We start from the raw sequence: 21,911 nt of genomic DNA on the forward strand, positions 1-21,911 counted from the left end.
GTGAAAAGGTATCTGGGTCCGCTAGCATGTTGGTAGCAGGGACAGGGCGCATCTCCAGCAGACAGCTGATGGGTCTGATCGCATTTCACTGACAAACTCAATTGAGTGTCGAGTGAGATCTAATGAAAGTCAATATGCCACATGGCCCGTGGCTATTCTGTCCACCCGCCAAGACCCGATATCACTCATTTATTCAGTATATTTCCAACCGTACCTCCATGCAGTTTTGGGTTCCCGGGTGAAAACGAACTCCCAAAGAAAGATGTGACAGCGCTTTACAGTGTTTCATTTAGTCAAAACTATTAACAAAACACCATTAAGGTAATAAGCCTGATAATTATCACATGCTAACATGACTTGGAAAGCTTTCTAGTTGACAACAGCATGACAACACAAAAACTTTTAAATACAGTCCTTCCAATGAAAGTCTGTTATAACAAAACTTGGAATTCAGAATGTTAACCCATATGAACCGAATGGTTTAATCCAAGTCTTCTGAAGAGAAACAATCACTTTATATGATGAACAGGTTTCATTTTGTATAAATTAATTTACACGTAAATCAATGCACATACACAGAGCCCATCAAAAATGTTACAAAAAACATGCTTGCTTGACACGTGAGAGCCAATGAGGTTTGTTCTTGTGTGTCACAAAAGCATGTTTGAGCTTCTGGAACTTCAGTGGATGGACAAAGGATAAGAGAATATTAAAAAATTGCTTCATTTTGTGTTGTGAAGATGAAAGCCATGAAGGTGAGTAAATGATGATTTTCATTTCTGGATCATCTAATGAAAATCTCACAAAAACACAGGTCATTTAATTAATAACTAGCTATGTAAGTTTTATATTCTTTGTTTCTTGTTACGCTAACATTAGCATTGTTTAATTAAGTACAAACACCCAGAACAAAAAGATCAAAGCCAGTCAACTGCTACATTCTCATTCACCAGACGCAATCCTAACCAACATACACACGAGAGGCTCTGAAATCACCAGGCTCACTTTATTGACCAAATCAAAGGCTCTCACAGGAGAACCTGTGGTTACCAAAGGCAGCTGCCCTGCAGGCATCGGTACAGGCAGGAAACACACTTTCACAGCATACAGGCCTCAGCTTCTTACTGAGGACCCAATTAACAAACCGCTGTTACACCGAGGAGACACCCACGCCATGCTCTTCTGCAAATATTCGCACATTTCTTCAGGGCAGTAATGGTTCATAATGTCAGCAAATATGGTGTCATTTGTAGCATTTCATTTTGGAGTACTCCTATCCCTGTTCCAAAGGCAAATAAAGCACCTAAAAATTAACCTAATGAATGCTGCTGGTGGATGTTCATGCAGCATCAAGGTCTATATAATACTTCATTTCAAAGCCATTTGCTTGGCTAGAACTAATTGCATGATTGTAAATGTTAATAAGTCAACCTGTACGTAGGTTTTATACTCACACTGGAGCTTATAAACATAGCAAAGGCTTGTTGGGAATGATTACTGATCACATTCATGAGGGTCACATTCAAGAGACGCCCCAGAATACTGACACGGTTTTGTTTTTCAGATCTATCTTGAGAGCCGGTGTGCTGAGCTATGAGGTCAGCCCGTGCCACTCACAGAGAACCGATGCAGTGAGAAGGTCTCAGAGTTCTGATGAGCAAACAAATCCACTGCAGTGAGTTAAAAGGACACTCGAGACATTTATATGGATACAGAGTACACAGCCAACACCATAAAGTAATCGCAAGTCATTCATTTTCAGTGAGACTGAGCGTTCTGATGTGACGTGACATGACAGAGACCACTGGTGACACAATAACACTGAGCAACATATGCAGCATGCAAGGAGCAATCAGTCATGTGAATCGCCGCCTTATACAATTGAACACTGCAGCCAATTTCACAATATCACAATTAGCAGTCAATTTTAGCACCTATGCCAGTCAAATTTCAAAATTCTCAATAAGATTTCAGGTACCATGATTTCAATAGCACCGCAAAAGACAAAAGTGCTACTGAACACACTCTAAGTTAAATATTAAATATACATAAACCATTTTAATTAATAATTATAATTTTAATTAATTTAATTATGTGTAGTTTAGAGAATTTTCTTAAAGTAAATTAACATTTAAACAGATTTTTAAGATTCAATTAGCCACAAATTACTGTTTTAGGTAAACATTTAGTAATAAAATTAAGAACAAACATTTAAAAATGAAGAGAATAAATGAATAAATAAATAGTGAAATTTGAAAAAAAAAAAAAAAAACAAAGTTTGTGATCCTGTCCGACTGTAAACTACTGAAATGACTAAAGTTGTATAGCCAAAACTGAAATTAGTGTTTAGTTAATAATAGACAGCAGCAGGTCTAATGCTATTTCTGTCACGTCTGTTAACATCCACTTAAGAGATTTCTGACCATGTTTACAACATACACGTACAACCAGGGCCTAAAACTAACTTTGTGCCACAACTGCCAATGGCCAGTGACGTGATCAAATTTACCACCAAAATGTTTTTACCGGCCATGCAAAAACAGGCAGTTACTACTACAATGACTAAACATATTTACAATGTTTTTAATTTGTCCTGCTACAGGTGTCTCTATTAGGCACATTTTCCCTCAATTTTCCCTATTAATTATAGCCATTCAACATTACAGTATAATTGAAAACCATTATTTTTTAACATTTAATAGGCTCTGAAATGTATAACAACTTAATTGATTTTAAAAACAATCTTCACATAAACTATAAATTGTATATGCATAAACTATACAGATTAATCTTTATTCAAGCTACAAAAGTTAATCAGTGACTAGAAGAGTCCAATGATTTCTCTTTTTTAGTTGTTCTTTGATTTACAGACTTCAGCAGGTTTCACTTTAAAAGTAGCCCTGTCTCTTTAAAACCTGATGCACATGACGTGGATTTGACATAATTGCGTGTGTTTTCGTCCGCTGAAGCGCTACTGGTGAGCTGTCTGAAACGGCTCGGTATGTGTGTACAGCCAAACGCACAGCCTTTCAAACTATACTTCACTGCACCATTTAGGCGGCGTGAGCCCAGATATGTGTCACCACACTCTCGGGTTATGAAGAATAAAGAAGGGAAAAGTTAATCTTCCGAAATTAAGCAGCAAAATCTTCTCAGGTAAAAAGTTATTTGAACCGTGTCTAGGGACAAGCTGGTCATCACACTGCTCTGACCTTATCATCCCGTTTGTTTTACTCTCATTTGACGCTTGGCGAGTGTTAATTTTAGGCCCTGCATACAACTGTGAGCATTAGAACACAGCCGCCTGTCTCATGTACAAAATTAAGCTGGCACCTAGTACTATTGATACTATAGGACAACTGGTATCATTATAGGTTTAACAGTTTACAACAGTTTCATACTTGTGACATTCATCTTAACATAGCAGCCAAGCAAGAACAGCAACTACCAACCAAAAGTGACTTGGCGACGTCCTGAGACTGGATTGTTGTCAGTCTGGATGCCCCTTAATGCCGAGGATGTAGATGTCTGGTTGGACTGCTAACATTTTCTCATCCAGGTGGTGCATGGGTCACTTCCTGTTATTCTTGGACCCCAATTAGCTACTATGGGATAATGGGCTACTTCATGACAAACTCAGGCAAAGTTCCCTCAGACCAAAGTCCAATGTGGGAAGCCTTATAAGCTGACTGACATCAGGAGATAAGAGGGTTCAAGACGGGGATCAGGATCAATGAAGAGTGACTTAAGTCTAGAGTAACACAAAAGTGTGCACAGAGCACTCAAGAGTGGTGGCTTTAGGAGGATGGAGTACCTTTTTGCTCAGTGCCTTGCTATCACCGGTTAAAATTCAGGGGCAGGGAGGGTGTACTCGTACATGACTAATGGCAGTAATCGGCACATAAACCGGCAATATGGTCACCGTGAATCTTTGTATAGTCTAGATTCACAATCGCATGTGTGATCAACAGCTCTCAGGAGGCTTTGATTGGTGGGTTTGTGAATTAATTTCCCTTTATACAACAGGATATACAGCTAGTTTCGTTTGTTGATAGAAAATCTGGAGGCCATATCCAGTGTTGCCCCACCTACTGAACACAATCCCCATTGAGACGGCGTGAAAAGTGGTGATCCGTGTAAAATAAATCCACTCCTCCTGAAAACACCAATAACATTACAGTCCGTAACCCTGTGCCCTCCCACATTCCTTGGGCATTTCTCTGGTCCCAAAACTGTAATTTGACATCTGGGCAATATTAACGGAAACTGTGGCTAAACAGGCTTTTTTGTTCCACGGAGCTGTGATAATAAACACTGCTGATCTTGAGTAGGCTACTTTTAACCCTCATGCTCTATTAGTAAAGGAATAAAGGAACAGTTCTGTCCAGGATGAGCACTTTGATGTTCTTCACTTCACTTTTTATTCCTTTAAAGGGACAGGTTTGGCCAAAAATGAAAATTCTTCAAAACAGGTTCTTAACTCATATGACTTTCTTCTATGGAATAGAACAACTTGTGCACTGTATTCCAAGTCTTCCGAAGCGATATGATGAGAAACATACTGTTCTTAAACTCAAACGTAACTCAGAAATCTCAATGACACTTCTGCATATTTATACTAGCTGTGTTTTTATTGAGCTTATAATGGTTCTTTGTTGCCATCTATAGTTTCATGAAAAAAAAACACTTTAAATGGTATAGTTCACCCAAAAATGAAAATTGTCATTAATTACTCACCCTCATGTCGTTCCAAACCCGTAAGACCTTTGTTCATCTTCAGAACACAAATTAAGATATTTTGATGAAATCCGAGAGCTTTCTGAAGCTTCAGAAAGGTAGTAAGGACATTGTTAAAATAGTCCATATGACATCAGTGGTTCAAGCTTAATTTCATGAAGCTATGAGAATATTTTGTGCGCAAATAAAACAAAAATAACTATATTCAACAATTTCTTCTCTTCTGTGCTAGTCTTTGACACGTGTTGTTCACTGACAAGCTACAAAAAAATTATATATACAGTGCCCTCCAAAAGTATTGGAACAGTAAGTGGAAGGTTTTAGACTAGCCAAGTCAATCTCCACACTTACTATACTGTAGAGTATGCATTTGACCTGCTAAAGAAGAGACTGAAGGGAGTAACCCCCCCAAAACTGAAAGAGGCTGCGGTGAAAGCCTGGAAAAGCATCACAAAAGAAGAATGCAAAAGTTTGGTGATGTCAGTGGGTCACAGGCTTGATGCAGTTATTGAATGCAAAGGATTTGCAACTAAATATCAAGTCTTTTTCACTTTAATCTGTTAATTCTATCTGTTCCTATACTTTTGGTAACATGAAAAATGGGTGGGTTCAAACAAAAGGTGCTATCTTCTAAATTGTGTATCAGATCCAGATGAAAATACCTGTAAATAAAAGCTGAAATGTTCATCTCTCATCTCATATTCATCTTTTGATGTCAAACCCAAATGTTTTCAGTCTACAGCAAAACTAAAGGAATTGGCCTCACTGTTCCAATACTTTTGGAGGGCACTGTGTGTGTGTGTGTGTGTGCGATAGACGATAGATAGATATATATATATATATATATATATATATATATATATATATATATATAAGGGGTGTGCTCAAAATATTGATTCTTAGATACATACCGATATAATAAAAAAGATACAGTATCGATATTCTAGCCCTTAGTATCGATACTCCGCCCAGCCATTAGGGTGCGCAGCGGCGCCCGCGAGTTTAAAAAAAACTCATGGAAAATGTTAAAGCAAGATGTAGCATTTAAAGGTGCCATAGAATGAAAAACTGTCTTTACCCTGGCATATTTAAATAATAACAGTTCTGAACATGGAAATGACATACAGTGAGCCTCAAACACCATAGTTTTCTCCTTCATATGTAAATCTCGTGATTAAAAAAGACCACTGAAAAACAGGCGAATCAGAACATAACACCGACTGTGACGCAACATTCGGGATCACTACGCCCCCAACATTTGCATAAACCCGCACTTTAAGCCGGCCGAACCATCAGAAGCTCTGCAGGTATCGTAAATAAACAAGCGCGGACAACAGCGAAAATAACAAAATAAATGTTATGTTCCAGGCCGTGCAGGGGGTGTGAAGTGCAGGGATGGGTTGGTGTCTGTATTCAGAAAGGCACAGAAAGCAAATAACGCGAGCCACTAAAGGGACATGGTTAGCTCCTTGCTAGCGGTAGCCTGTTACAGTACATAAGATTTCACTCTCAGTAAGGAGAGATTAGGATGATGGCGAATGACTTACAGATCCTGAGCACCACTGACAAGCATCTGATCTTGTGAAATGTGTGGTAAGTACTGTTGCTCCATAATGTAAACATAGTTTGTGTGATCGCGTCTCTTGAAAGTGAAACTATAACGCGATCGATGGATCGTTCAAAAGCAGTTTCAATGCCTCGCATATTAATAACGGCTCCCTGATGCCCGCGTTTTATATACAGTATAATTACCCGACGATATAACTGCGAGAGAAAGTATTTAAATATATATTTTCCGCCCTGTGCTTCCTTCTTGCTGATGAGCCGTACTGTGAAACAGCCAATCAGAGCAGAGCTCATTATTATTCATGACCCTGCCAAATAAGCCAATAACAGACCGTTTCATTCTAGGGAGAAATCCTAGGGTTGTAAATGGACATGTAAAATCGTTTCTGGAGATTTTTTGCCCTTACCTAAGCCACATACCTTCTGTGTAGATATCAGAGAACAATTTAAAATACTGTATCAATGCATTCTATGGCACCTTTAAGTGATTTCATAGTGAAATATGTTATGGCAGTACATGGTGTCACAAAAAAGAATTATAAGAAGATTTAATAAGAAGTTAAGAATAATAATAAGAAGATTTTGTGCTTGTGTGAGCTCAGACTGTACCCTTGGAAAGTTAAATGTTGACTTGTGGTAATTTCCAGATTAATACAATTTGTGTACAATTAATCAGAGCACTTAAAGTTGCAAATATTTAAGCAAAATGCACTTTGTTATAATGCACTTTTGTCTTCATTAAATTGAAGAAAAATGCAGAGTTCTGTTTGAGTAAATGTGTTCAGCATTAACTAATTGGCTCTGGCCCATGTATTTTTATTGAATCGTATCGAATCGTGTCACATTGTATCAAATCGTATCGAGACAGCTCTGTATCGAGGTACGTATCGAATCGTGACCTGTGTATCGAGGTATGTATCGTATCGCCAGGTTCTCCAAGGTATACAGCACTAATATATATATATATATATATTATATATAATTATAAATTATAAATGTGCAATTATGAAATCGAAGAAACCGTTCGCGATAATGAAAGCTGTTGCTTCTCAGTGGACTATGGTTCTGGGTAGTAAATGCTGCTCCATCTGAAAGCACGTTAAAATACCACATTTAATAACATGATTTTACTCCAAACTCACTTCATAATGTCAGTCGAATGTTTGAAATAAATCCTTCTGTGAGATGTGGCTTCTTAAACAGAATAAGTCACAACACGTATTTCATAGTATTCGAAGCCTTTATCACTGCTATGTCGATTAGCATTGCATTATTATATGCCCTCTGGCCCTCGGATGGAGATTTACTACTGATCACAGAACCGTGCTTCACTAACAAGATGCACATTATAATCGCAGCTTTTGTCTAATCGTGATTGCGTTTTCAATGCAATTTATCGTGCAGCCCTAAATTCAGGCCTTCGATCAGTTAAATATGACGCAAATCAATTAACTGACATACTTCAGTTAATTCAATTAAACTTCAGTTTCAGAGCTCTGCTTATCCTAAAACATTCATGCAAGGTAACTGCTGATGTGCAAAGGCTACAATTTCATAGAGATCAGAGGTCATGTCTGTCACCCTCCTATCACAGAATTCAATTTCCAATCAATCAGAGTCTAGAGGCCAGCAGAAAAGGATTGACCTAATTTATAAGGCTTGTGAAAGTACAAGTGACAGTGGGTGTGATTGTAGCTCTGAATGATCTACAGCAGTAGTTCTCAACTGGCTTGGCTTCAGGACCCACACTGTACATTCAACATCAAGTGGTGATTCAACAAAGTACCAAAATTATTTATACAGCACAAAATGGGTTCATGCTCTCGGTGACAAATAATTCAATACACAAAACATACAATACAACAGAACCCATATTTAAGGTTGTCTGGGTCATATTTTCTTTTACCGCTCATAGTTTTATTAATTATACTTAATTTGAGGAAATTCATGTCTCACAACCCATCAATATTGATTAGTTGCATTTTTCATGTTGTCCACAAGCCATCATAATAGACCAGCAACTAGTTAAAAACCACTGACCAAACGGATTGAAACATTTCAGAATGTGAAGCAATCAGAATGACCACATTACCAACATACTGACATCAAAGTTGAGCAACAAGCATACTGATGATACTGCACTGAAAGGTGAAGCTTGCTAATGTTTTAAGGAGAAGATATGTATACAGTCCGCCCACAGCACTGGCATATGCACAACAGAGGGATTGTGAGCGTGCCATGAGAGGCCTTGAAACAGACTACCACATACAGACATGGGTAAATTATATTCTTTGTGTGTACGCAAGGCATAGCACTCGTAAAAGAAATACTCATGGATTAGATGTGGCTGGCAACAGTCTGTTTATAGAAACCACCAACCAAAATGTAAAGGTCTCACCAGGGGGGGAGATTCCAGTTGTCTAAACCCTGACCTGCGTCTGTCTTTCAGAGTCAACCCAGATTTACTAGTATGACTGCTAGGGGTTTCAGTATTGCCACAGCATTCTACTGCTTATTTGAACCTTGTGTAGTGAATAAGCCACATTTAAAGACTCTCCATTTTCTGCTTACATGGTAACGTAATGTGCCAGCACTTCTGTGTACACCTGACAGAATTATTCCCGGGCTAGACATGTCAATTAAAAGATCGTTCTCCACCTGGGTGTTGTGAAAGTCTTTTGTAAATGCCAGATCAAAAGCTGTTCTTTGTTCAAGCCATTTTAAATAACCTAACATCTGAACCCACTGGTAAATAACACTAAAATGAAAAAAATAATTGTTTTATAAATGGGTCACTTTGATGTCTAAATAATGTAATTACACTAAGGATTGCTGTGATTTTATTTTGAGTAAATGACACTTGCTAAGCATGCATACGTTGTGGTACTAGCATTAATGGTGGCAGAGACTGACCTGAAAGAGAAGAAAGAGTTGAATTAAGTCGTTATTTTTGTTTTCTTTGCACACAAAAAGTATTCTTGTATCTTCATAAAATTATGGTTGAAAGACTGACATCTCATGGGCTATTTTAACAATGTCCTTACTATGTTTCTGGGCCTTGAACGTGGTAGTTACATTGCTGTCTATGGAGGGTCAGAAAGCTCTTAGATTTCTTCCAAAATACCTTAATTTGTGATCCGAAGATGTACAAAGATCTAACAGGTTTGGAACGACATGAGGGTGAGTAATTAATAACAGAATTTTCATTCCAATTTATCCCTTTAAAAGCAACGTCTTGATTGATATGCTATAACATCATTTAAAAGACATTAAAGTCATAATATTTATAGGATTTTGAAGGATTTCTAAATGGTCACTGAATAGAGAACAAATTCAAGGTACTTCAAGACAAAAGAATTGCGTGGTTTGTTTTTTTTGGTCCCCAAACCAATTAAGCACAAACCCCATCCCACAGGTGATTTCATTGGCCAATTCTATGTAGATAACCGTCAAGAAAAGTTCAGTAATATCACAGATGGATCCAATTGTGACAATTGATCCGGTCTCAGCAATCCCTAAACTGGTTTAGAGAGAGAGAGCGAGAGAGAGCGAGAGCGAGAGCGAGAGCGAGCGAGCGAGCAAAACTTGCAACAATCTCTTTGGGTTCCTAAGTAGACTCAACTCATATCTGTTCAGAGACCTTTTTTAGATGCTCAGTTTAATTCCACAAGTAAAAGTTCTGATTGGTGCTTATCCAAATTTGTGTAGCTTTTTTAGGTAAATGGGCCTCTAATTTCATTTCCGTACAAGGCTGCTGGCTGATTCATGCTGTCAAATCATTTGCACCAGCCTGAAATTGGTTTCTCCCCCTCGCTCACACTCAACCCATCCCCCAGAGCGGCCTACCATCCCAACAGTTCACCCCAGGTCAAAATATGGCGATCTACTCAAATCTAAAACTACGTCTTGTTATAGACACAGATACCAATACAAAACCACACTCCTAATGAAAGAATGTTATGTTTGAGCAGCAGTTCTGAAGTCGATAGTTTTATTAGAGATGTCCACTGCCCCGGGTCTGGGATGAACACATGCAATGGCAGAGTGCCTGAGCTGGCTAAGAGGAGGAGGAGGGTTAGTCTGAACAGACACAGAGGGGCAGCTGGTCTTTCGACTGCAGTAAATCATGGAGACTGAGCCCAAACCCAACCCCCACACCTCTCCAAAGAAAAAAATAAAATAAAACCGCTCTTGCAGCCCAGTGGCCCAAAAAACAAAGACAAGGACCACTAGCAAACAGCTGGTGAGATGAGTAACCTCACATAGTTTCACCTGGGAACAAACCACCACAGTGAGAAGTCACAAACCTACCAAAATGAAAAGGTGTGGTAACACGAGAGAAATTTCATTGGGAAAATGGTATTGTCAATAGTGTATAAAGCACAAGCAGCTTTCTGAGGGTCAAAGAAATAAATAAGAATGACCAACTGAACCAGATGTGAAATGTGTGCGTGGAAATCTTTTGCCCGCACACACATTCCCAAACAACCTCAACAGAAACGACTGGATTTTGCCTGTGAAATTTTGCAGAACAACAGGTAAAGTTGACCACACCTTAACTCACAACAAACACTTTGTTATCCAATGATTGGGTCATTTCAACAGCTGGGCAGAGCACAACAGAACATAAGTGACATTATACAAATGCATTGTTCAAGGTGTGAGACACAAAGAAAATGGTGAGATGTGATGCAATGACCAAAAATGTCCATCTAACATGTACGTGCATAGAGCAACAAAAAATATTAAAAAATAGGCCAATATTACATTTATGAAAACAGATTGACAAAATCATTTGAACAATGGATTTCTGTATTCTTCAGGCCAGCGAACAGCTTATGCTCAATGATTTATAAACAATATTTACACTATTTTGCCAATTCAATGCCTTACACCAGGGGTTCTCAACCCTGGTCCTGGAGGGCCACTGTCCTCCAGATTTCCTCGATCAAACTCACCTGCCTGTAGCTTACTAGTAACCCTGAACAACTTAATTAGCTGGTTCAGATGTGTTTGATTAGGGTTGGAGCTAAAATTTGCAGGACAGTGGCCCTTGAGGACCAGCGTTGAGAAAGCCTGCCTTACACATTTGCCACAATAATATTCGATTCATCTACATTAGCAAATCAAGAAATGCGCAATTCACTGTGATTCATCTGATTCAATCAATCAAACTCAGGTGATTAAGTTAATAATACCTTTTAATCAATCAATCAGCAGCTGTAGATTGTTTTTTTTTACATTTTTGTTATTTTCTTCTCTTTTAAACATACAAAACCCATTCAATTAAAAATAAATAAGTAAATATTAAGGTAGACTTGTCAATAGTGATTTTTGCTTTTGCAAGTACCAGTCTCAGATATGACTCCACTTATCTACAAAATAATTAACTTAATACAGCTGCATCCCACTCATATTCACACTGATTAGACAGTCCCTGAAATGAACAACAGTAGCTAGAGTTCTAAATAAAGGAAGTAAAACCACACTCAAGGGACTTTTTTCTTGTTCTGACAGCCTCCTACACACAGAGGTCAGTTTTATTTGACTGCTCAACTGCCCACAATTTCCTCCCTGATCACCATCGACACTCCCCCAATGACAAACAGCTTGTTATAAATACCTCACATCAAGAGGCTGAGGGAGTCACCTATCGACTTCTGCGAGAGATGCCGAATTAATTTTCCGGTGAATACACTGGACCGGCTCTTAATGATTACGGTCTCGTATTAAAGGATGACTCCATGGGTGCTGGGTAATGAAGCTTTCGGAGCAGGGCTTGTGTGACAGAAAGATAAGAGAGTGGCCAATGCCATTAGAACATAAATATCGGCAGCCAACAGGAGGGCCATGGTTTGGACACTCTTAAAAGAAGCTTCCTTATCACACCTCACAGATACTAAATGGATTTAAACCTGAATTCAGCTCGCGCTGATGACGAGATAGACAGACATGTAGCTGAAAGAAGGTGACACTGGCAGTAAACCAAGGAAAGCCAAACAACACGTCAGTTTATGTGAGTCTATATTTCTTTTGATGTGATTACTGTTGACTCTACATCACTGGCATCTATGGTTTGGACACATGGGCCAAAAGAAAATTAGGGATGCGTCGATCCGATACTCAGGATCGGTATCGGCTCCGATACTGGAATTTCTGTCGGATCGGGTATCGGTCAGATGAGACCGATCCAGATCCGATATAGTACGTATACTACTCTGTGTTATTGTTAAGCCCCACGAAAGCACAAAAACATTAGAAAGCACCATAAAGTCAAAGTCCAAGTGTTCTGAAGCCATTTCATAGTTTAATGTGAGGTACAGATGAACATTTAAGTCGTTAAATTCAAGTTCACGTAAATTCTTCTCTCTGCTGCTTCTGTCTGTCATCCTCCGTTCAGCAATCAAACTGTGTCACGTTCGGTTAGTCAAGACAGTCAAACTCTCTCCAAGAGCGCTCAATAACAGAGTTAAAACCGTTAAACGAAAAGGATCAATAAACTATGCACAGATTTAATAAGCTACGCACCAATATCTCTTTCCTTTGTGCTTTGAACTTCTCTATGCGGAGCTGCGCGCTGTGACTCCGTGCTGCTTCAAGCGCATCATTCTGCGCACGGGAAGCCATAAGCACTTTGTGCCACTGTCTATTGGAGCTTTTCGTATTATAATGCTTTTGCAATTAAAGATTATTTATAGCGTTTTTTTGTTCTGTCCTATCAAGGCTATTAATAACGGAGGCAGCAACATTTATGATATATATGATAGATGGGACTCCTATCATGTCGCTGCCTTCATTGTACTATACATTTAAAAGAAATGTCTTTTAATTTTTTAGTTTATATTTATAAATAAATATATTTACTTGTTTTCATTAATGTATTTTACAACAATACAAAGAGCAATGTGTAACATTTTACCAGATATAGTCCTTCGCATATTCACTTTTATTTGTTCCCCACTAAATAATGTTCTCACTAAATGTTTAGATTTTATCAAATTGTGCACTCGTGATTTTTCTAGAATAAATTTTGCAGCTAAATTATCCACTAACCTAATTTATAATAATATTTTTTGTCATAGATTATGAATGGGCCCGTTTACACCTGGTCATTTTATGCATTTTCGCTGATCGGATATCTATCTGATTTGTTCAAACGTTTCAATTTATACATGGCCACAAAGTCGCAAAACGGATATAAATCCGATCTTGAATTCCTGCGCTATATTTAAATGTAAAGAAGTTCACTTCAACGAAATCAAAAGATAAGATATTTATTAATTATCAGCTCATTTCAAGATCAAAGACCGCAATAGGAGAGCACGTGGCATCAGCACTGGAAAGATAAGTTTGTCTTATACTTTTAATGAAGAGTATTGTGTTGATCGTCTGCATCTTACTTTCAGTTTCATTCGCAGCAGTGTCTGCTTGCTGAAGAGATACTCAGCTACTCGTCCGCGGCGATGCGTATTGCATTAGCGCAGTCATATCTGACTATAATGTCATATAGCCTATAACACGGTCTCACACGTTTATTTTTATTTTTTACATTTTGGGACAAGTAAAATTTACATATGTGGTTTCAACAACCAGATGCGTTTACACATGTCCAGTTTCGTTTGGAATGCGGCCCAGACCACCTTCTGAAGTGGTTTGAGCGATCAGATTTATATTACAAAACGCATGAAGTGACCAGGTGTAAACAGCCCCTATATATTTTTTCATGTTATTTTTCATTAAAATGAAGTTGTCTAATAGATTGTGTTTAACACACAGAAGAGTGACACAGAAGTATAGAAATTCTACATTGATTTAAAAAAAAAAAAAAAAAACTGCGCTTGTATCGGATCGGAATTGGCCGATACTCAGAATTTTCTGGATCGGATCTGAAAAAATGGTATCGTTGCATCCCTAAAGAAAATATGATACATATGTCAGTTGGACTGGTCCATGGAAGTAGATTACTGGGGTGAGCTATGCATTTGGGAATGAAGGCCAGACTTTCGGCGGGTGGATGAGCACTAGCTTATGTACACAGACACAGAGTTGATGGGCTGTAACCCTGAGTGACGAGGCTGTGTGTGTGTGTGTGTGTGTGTGTGTGTGTGTTTTGAGGTCCTGAAGTGATGCATATTGAACAGAGTAAGAGGAACTCACACAGGGGGTTTAACACACACACACACAGTTTCCAGGTCCAAATGTCTACTTGTCTCAGTGGAGATTATGGAGATAGCTTTGTTGCATAATACCAAATAAACAGATTATGATCCACAAAAAAAATGTAAAGAGATTAACAAAAGTGAAACTTACTGACAAACAAAATAGAATCAGAACTACAAATAAATAAATAAAGAGTTTCACGAAACGGTCCACAAATAAAAAATCTAAACAAAATTCACAAATACATAAAATGAGATTTGTAAATAAAAAAATATTTCACAAATATCTTTTTATTCAACGAACACAACTTGGCCTGACATTAATTTGTAAATTGTGTCCTGTACATTTGTTGATCGCTGCGCGCATTTGTGGCTTTTGAAACATTTCTAACGTCAAGACGCTGACAAATTCACAAATGCGTGGACTTCACCCACCATCTACTCAAGCCAATAAGATAACAGTCACATTTCGCTTAACCATTTTAGCACATTCCAAACGTTTCAATCCACAAATGCGCACAGCGATCCACAAATGCACAGAAAGCCATTCACAAATGTATGGAGAGCAATCCTCAAATGCATGGATCAATCTATTTATTTGGAATAAAGCAACAAATCTGTCTCCATATGAAAATACCATCTCCACAGCCATTTCTAAGGACTTTTTATTCACATTTAAGCAAAGAATTTAAAAACTTGCAGTGTACACTGCAGTCTCTAAGCTCACAGTTTCCAGACACCAAGACACCAATATTTTAACCATGTCTGGCCATCTGAGATTTCAGTTTGAAGATAAAGGTTTTTTCATGGGTATTACAGCACACCATGAGTGTATATTTGCACCGTTTGCTATTTGCATCTGACAGAACATTTGGACCCGGAAATTGTGACGTGACATCAGAATTAACAGGCCGACTGCTGGACGTCCAGACGCCATAATATTCCACACAAAAGACAAACCGATTAATGAATGTACAAATATATCGTGAATGGGCCGTCCTCAAAAAAATAACAAGAATTTTGTGACAATGAATGGACTATTATCCAAAAGACTGTATCAACTAATGAAGGCCCAAACACAGATGTGAACACTGAAAAAATAAATCACAGCCAATTGAGCAAAATCAGTGTAATAATTTGACATACAGCAGTGTTGTCTGATGCTGACGGCAGGTCCCCTGAAAAATATTTTGCCACGCACAAAGGCTTAGCAGCGAAGTCAAGTCCTTCCCTTAATTACCTGCTATTGTATCACACGTCTCCCGCCCATCCCCCGCCACAGTAGGGTCCCATTTTAACCAGGCTCCCCATATGCCCCAGCTCACTTGTTGGCCTTTCCTCTTTGCCACCATCTGGCATATTAGTTCAGCCAAAATGAAAAAAAGAAAGAGCCAGACACAATGAGACAGAGAGCTAGCCCATCTGCTCCCTGCCAGACTCCCCAATCATTACTACACAAAAGCTGCATTTACCCTGCTACACAATCCACCGCTTTTAAACCTCTTATCCCCTCCGCTATCGTCGCTCGGAGAGGAAGTCATTGTTCAAACTGATTACGGATGCGTTTTCTTCGAGCAAACTACTAAATACGAACCATTTGGAGAGAAAACGCAAGGAAGCGAGCTCCACAAGTTCGTCTTGACAGGGAAAACGATCCTCTCGGCCCCCTTGTCAAGTCAGGGCTGGAGTCACAGAAGCTTCGCTCACACTCTCTCCTGACGAACACGCACCAATGAGCATGCCCGCTCCGGCGGAAATGGCTGACAATCAAAGTGTTGTCGTCAAACACGGAGCAGTGATGGGGCAAAGATCGCTGTCATCTGGCCCTCAGAGAGCACACGCTCGCGCATTGATCCACCTTCTATCGGGCTTGTCATCACAATGAACTCAATACTGTGTTAAACCACAGGGGTGATACTGGATACAAATACATTATAGACTTAAAGTCAACTGGGCTTCTGTGGACAAGCACCTCCAGCTACTAGTATAGCATGAGCATGATATATAAAATGCCTTTAAGCAACAAGTTGGGTTTCAGAAATAAAGACAGACCTACCATGAGCTGTTTGATATTTGCTTCTGTAGAAGCCAAAAGTCAGTGTGATTTTAACATTATGTAATTGTCAAATTCCCTGTGAAGAACTACAATATCCTCAATCCTAAAGTGGGCAGAGCCTTGAATCCACCAATCAGAAAAGTATGTTACCAGAGAAGCAGGAACCACACCAAAACTGCCCCTCCCATAAAACATTACAAATATTAACTAGGAATTACATAACCAACTCAGGCGTTTTTGAAACCCCAGTGGAGGAAACAAATGGGAAAAGCACTGGGGCGATCACTGTTATCATCCAGAGACATTTGTAGCAGCCTTTTAAATTTGTTCACAGCATTTTAGCAAAATGTGCATTCACACTAAATGTTTTTCCTCAGAGTTTGGTAAAAAGGAAAAAATAATAGATGCCATTTGCAAAACCTTTCGTTTAAGTCCTAATGGAAATGCCAAACACAACGTGTCCTGACCTCTGCATATTCAGACCACTTAATTGCACACCCAGACTCTGTGCTTTTACAACACCAGCGAGAAGGCTACAATCTATTTCTGGCTGCGTGGTCACACTATTGTGTGGGTGCAGAAAACTTCTGCTGCATTAAACTAATTTTCCAGCAACGCAGCCCACGACAGCACTCAAAGTGCAAAACAGGTCATCAAGTGGAGTGAGTGGAAGAGGAGGTCTAATCCATATGAGGAGCTTGAGTTAATTCATCAGAGTGCTCGGCTTGTCTAAACTGCCATTGCCCTGGCTTTCTGATTACATTAGCAGGGGGAAAAAAGGCTGTTGCTACGAATAGAAGACGCAGCGAGCAGCTGTCGCGGTCCGAGAAGGCTGATGTAAACCCCTATTCTCAGTGTGTCCGGGCCGGTTTCAATTACGCACTAACCCCTGACCCCACGCTGCTTGTAAGCGAGAGATGAGAAGAGGTGCTGAGCTTGACGCCTAAGCTCCAAACAGCGAAGACAGAATGGGATTATGTCGCTCTAAATGACGAGTTTGTGGCACTGTCCCTTCTCGAAGTGAATGGGATTCCATCTGTAATATGTATTTGGGGGATGGGCGGTTGCTTTTCTTTGCCTTTTCGGAGCCGTTTTCTATAGACACAGCTACACTTTAGACGGTGGCGTGAGGCCACCTCTTCTATTCTTCTTTCTGCCCTTTTTGACCCTCTGTCTGTGGTCAATGTGGAGATTGCCAGAAAGAGACAGCTGCACTCCAGGCTTCCCGCCTCAGTTCCCTGTTGCTCCTTGAGCCTTTCTCTGTTTTCCATTGATTTCTCCATCGCCCTCTCCACTGCGTGTATCTGCCGCTTTAGAAAATTTCATCTCTGTGGGGTGGACGAGGACCAAGTTTCCCAGCCTGAAAATAAGAGAAATTCGAGACCCTTGGCTTTGGCAACATTGTCCTTCCTCTCCAGGCAAAGAGAAATCCCTGGGGAAATCAGATAACATGCAGCCACATACAAAATTCAAGGCCGATAATCAAACCATCAATTGTTGGGATCAAGTAAAATGCGTTTGGCAGACGTGGATGAGCTTTTAAATGCACATCACACGAAACAGCAGGAGCTGGTCTTCCATTACAGTACAAATAATTCATACCCTAAGAGATTACTGTAAAGATTAAAAGATATCAGAGAGTTTCAATGCCAGAGATTCCACACCAAACGCGATCAATTTTAGCCTGCGGTGCGTTTGCTGAAAGATGCTGATGCTGGCAGTTCCTTCTCTGATTCAGTAAGCACAGATTTTTCTCCCTAATTATGGTCAAATTGCAGACTCTGGCTGCGGGATCACCAGCCTCTCCTCCCATTCTCTCCCACAATCCTTCATTCTTTTGTGAGGACGGGAAAATGCAACATATCTGTTTTGAAAACTTGATGGAGCACGCTGCGGTGAGCTGAAAGTGTTTACTAAAAGGAGTCATTTTAGCGTCTCACATTTTCATGAACTCACTCAATTTGGCACAATCCTCTGCAGCTCCCTTTGCAAAAAAAAGGAGCCAACTGGTCTTTACTAAGGATAAGTGGGTTGTCCTGGCTTTGGTATTTTGGGATGTTTTAATTTTTAATTCACAAACTGTCAACATACTATGAATTGCACTGTCTGAAAAGTGTTTCTCAATTCAAGTACAACAGTCATTCTCCGCAAACAGACAAACTAACCAACACAATGCTGTTTTAGAGCATTTCGCTCTGTTGTGTTTTCAAAATGTTGCATTAAAGGGACAGTTCATCCAAAAATGAAAATACTGTCATCATTTACTCACCCTCATGTCATTCTAAACCCACAAGACTTTCTCATTTATGGAAAAATATATTTTTAATGAAAAAGATGGTTTTACAGAGAAACCTTTCACACTTTAAAAAGTTCATACATAGATTGTAAAAAGAAATCAAGCCGTTTAATCCAAGTGATTTGAAGCTCAACTGTACTTGAGAGAACAAACCTGATTGGTTCTCGCATGTCCAGCAAGCACATTTGGGCTTCTGTTTACCATATTTGATGCAGTCTATGTGCGTTCAATGTTTAAATGTGAATAAAAGCCTAAATTAAATATGTTTGTTATATAAAGCGACTGTGTCTCTTCAGAAAGCCAAAAAAAAAATCTATTAACATGGATTCCTTTAAGAACATTTTGAAATGTCTGAAGCATTTTGAGGGAATGAGCTTTCAACAGGGGGACAGAAATTCAAAGCTTCATTACAAAGCTTCATTTTGTTTCAATTATGAATTTAAGTCTGGAGTGACATGAGGGTTAAGTATCGAGTGAACTAACCTTTAAGCTTTTTAAAATGAGTCTTGAGACCTCTATTTATATCACGTTGTGCTTCGTTGTGAAACATTGTGAAATGCACCTGATCAGGATCAGATGACCTCAGAACCAGCCTAATTATACGGGTCTACCTTGTGACCTAGGAACTAGTTGATTTTGAAAACAGTCGTTTGGCACATCCCTAGCATTTACATGGTACTCCAAGAGACTTCAAAGAACAGCAATGAACTATCATTAAAAAAAACATGAAATTACCATGATACTCTCATGTAGTGAAGAAGTATCATGATTAATCAATATCAATATCATTACTCTCTCCACCCTCAATACCACGACTGAGGTGCCCTTGAGCAAGGCACCGAACCCCCAATTGCTCCCCGGGCGCTGCAGCATGGCTGCCCACTGCTTCGGGTGTGTGTTCACGGTGTGTGTGTGTGTGTGTGCATTTGTTCACTACTCACTGCTGTGTGTGTGCACTTGGATGGGTTAAACGCAGAGCACCAATTTCGAGTATGGGTCACCATACTTGACAATACATCACAAAAAAAAAAAAAAAAAATACCATGCCCAAAAATCATTCTGCTCATACCATTCTGTAATCCCAAATCAAAAATTGACATATTCAAAAAAGGTCCTTTACATGGAGTAAGATATCTGGACCACATGCAAGTCAATAAACTCGCTGAGTCTAAATGCCACAAAAGGTTAATGACTAGCTGTTACGTTCCTCAGTGGCACACACTGGACACACTTCATTTGACGAGTAGCCAAAAAGCTGACAGCCCAGAAAAAGCAAATGTGTCATCTAGGCTCAGCATAAGCATGATTTCTTTTAAGAGAAAGCACTTAAAAAAAAAAAAAAGAGAGAACATGAGCTGGAAAGCTATAACTGACATGATAAAATGTAGACAAATACTTGTCCAAGTGGTTATATTAACATCCTTAGTCAGATGCCATAGTTAAAGGGGTCATATGACGTTGCTAAAAAGAACATTATTTTGTCTATTTGGTGTAATGCATTTTGTTTATGCGGTTTAAGGTTCAAAAAACATTATTTTCCACATACTGTGCATATTGCTCCTCTATGCCCCGCCTTTCTGAAACACACCGATTTTTACAAAGCTCATCATTCTGAGAAGCGAGGCGTGCTCTGATTGACCAGCTATCCAGTGCATTGTGATTGGCTGAATACCTCAAGCGTGAGACGGAAATGTTACGCCCCTTACCGTATTGTGATGCCGTGTCCCAGTGCGATGACACAAAAACAATAAAACCCATTATAAACGAGGCATTTGTTGCATCGCGCCGCGTAAACATTACCATGTCTGCATTTGTGATCAGAGAAACGACAAACAACAAGCACTACTCTACACTGCTCAAAACTCGCGTTTGAATAGTCAGTAGCAGAAAAGTACTTACAGGCTGTAAGTCAGAAGCGTCAGACTGTCCTTGCAAAGTTGGAATTGCCCCACTACATAGAAATAGCCTTTGTGCAAGCCAGCATTGTAGGCTACTCTTCCAGGTTCAGGAAATAGTCCTCCGTAAAATGCGCTGCACAGAGCACACACTCGAATAATTGGGTTGAACTGTTCTGGAACAGTGTTGTAAATACAATTTAACTACTGATTTCTAGCTCTTTGGAAGCCCAAACAAAGTACTTTCACTTTCACAACGAAACTTTGGGGAAGTCGTGGCCTAATGGTTAGAGAGTCGGCCTTGTAATCCAAAGGTTGCGGGTTCGAGTCCCCGGCCGGCAGGAATTGTAGGTGGGGGGAGTGAATGTACAGCGCTCTCTCCACCCTCAGTACCACGACTGAGGTGCCCTTGAGCAAGGCACCGAACCCCCAACTGCTCCCCGGGCGCTGCAGCATAAATGGCTGCCCACTGCTCCGGGTGTGTGTTCACGGTGTGTGTGTGTGCACGTTTGATGGGTTAAATGCAGAGCACGAATTCCGAGTATGGGTCACCATACTTGGCTGAATGTCACTTCACTTTTTTAAAAAAACACAACATCTCCAGGACATGACGCTGGCGGCAGCAACAATACTACAGCGAGAATAAAAATCACACCCCCTTTCATTGCGTATACATTTGGGTAGTGTTTTGCAAATCTTCCCACACATGGCAGAGGCTTAACTTTTATAAAGAACATCTCTTTGGTTTTGAGACTTCAGTCTTTGCAACTTCAGGGATCTTATCTATGCACAAACAGCTTGTAACAGGAAAACTTGAAATTGCATCATATGATCCCTTTAATTTAACACAAAGGAGGCTGTGAGGGATAGAAGTACAATCCGTTCAAATTTACAAATGTACACAAGAATTTCAAATTAGCCAAAGATTTATATAGAAATTTGTTCTTCTCATGTCATAATCTCTTAGGTTGCATCTATTTTTCCTATTCTTTTCAAATTTTTTTGCCCACCAGAAATGTGTGGAAAGAACAGAAGCCAGTTTCTGTCACTGAATAAAAAAGGTAATTGCGACTTTTTCTCTCACCATTCAGACTTTCTTTACCAGAATTGCGAGTTTGTTACACACAATTCTGGCCTTATTTCTTGAAATTCCAAGTTTACGTATCACAATACTGACTTTGTTCTGAATTCATATTAAAGAG

The 21,911-nt window shown here is 39.5% G+C and overlaps 1 protein-coding gene across 1 annotated transcript in view; it reads right to left on the minus strand.

The window, feature by feature from the left end:
* Positions 1–21,911, minus strand: part of LOC306869771 (SET-binding protein-like) — a 65,375-nt gene that overhangs the window by 32,000 nt on the left and 11,464 nt on the right. The window lies entirely within an intron of this gene.

This window comes from Barbus barbus (assembly GCF_936440315.1).
Source record: "Barbus barbus genome assembly, chromosome: 5".
NCBI classification, from domain to species: domain Eukaryota; kingdom Metazoa; phylum Chordata; class Actinopteri; order Cypriniformes; family Cyprinidae; genus Barbus; species Barbus barbus.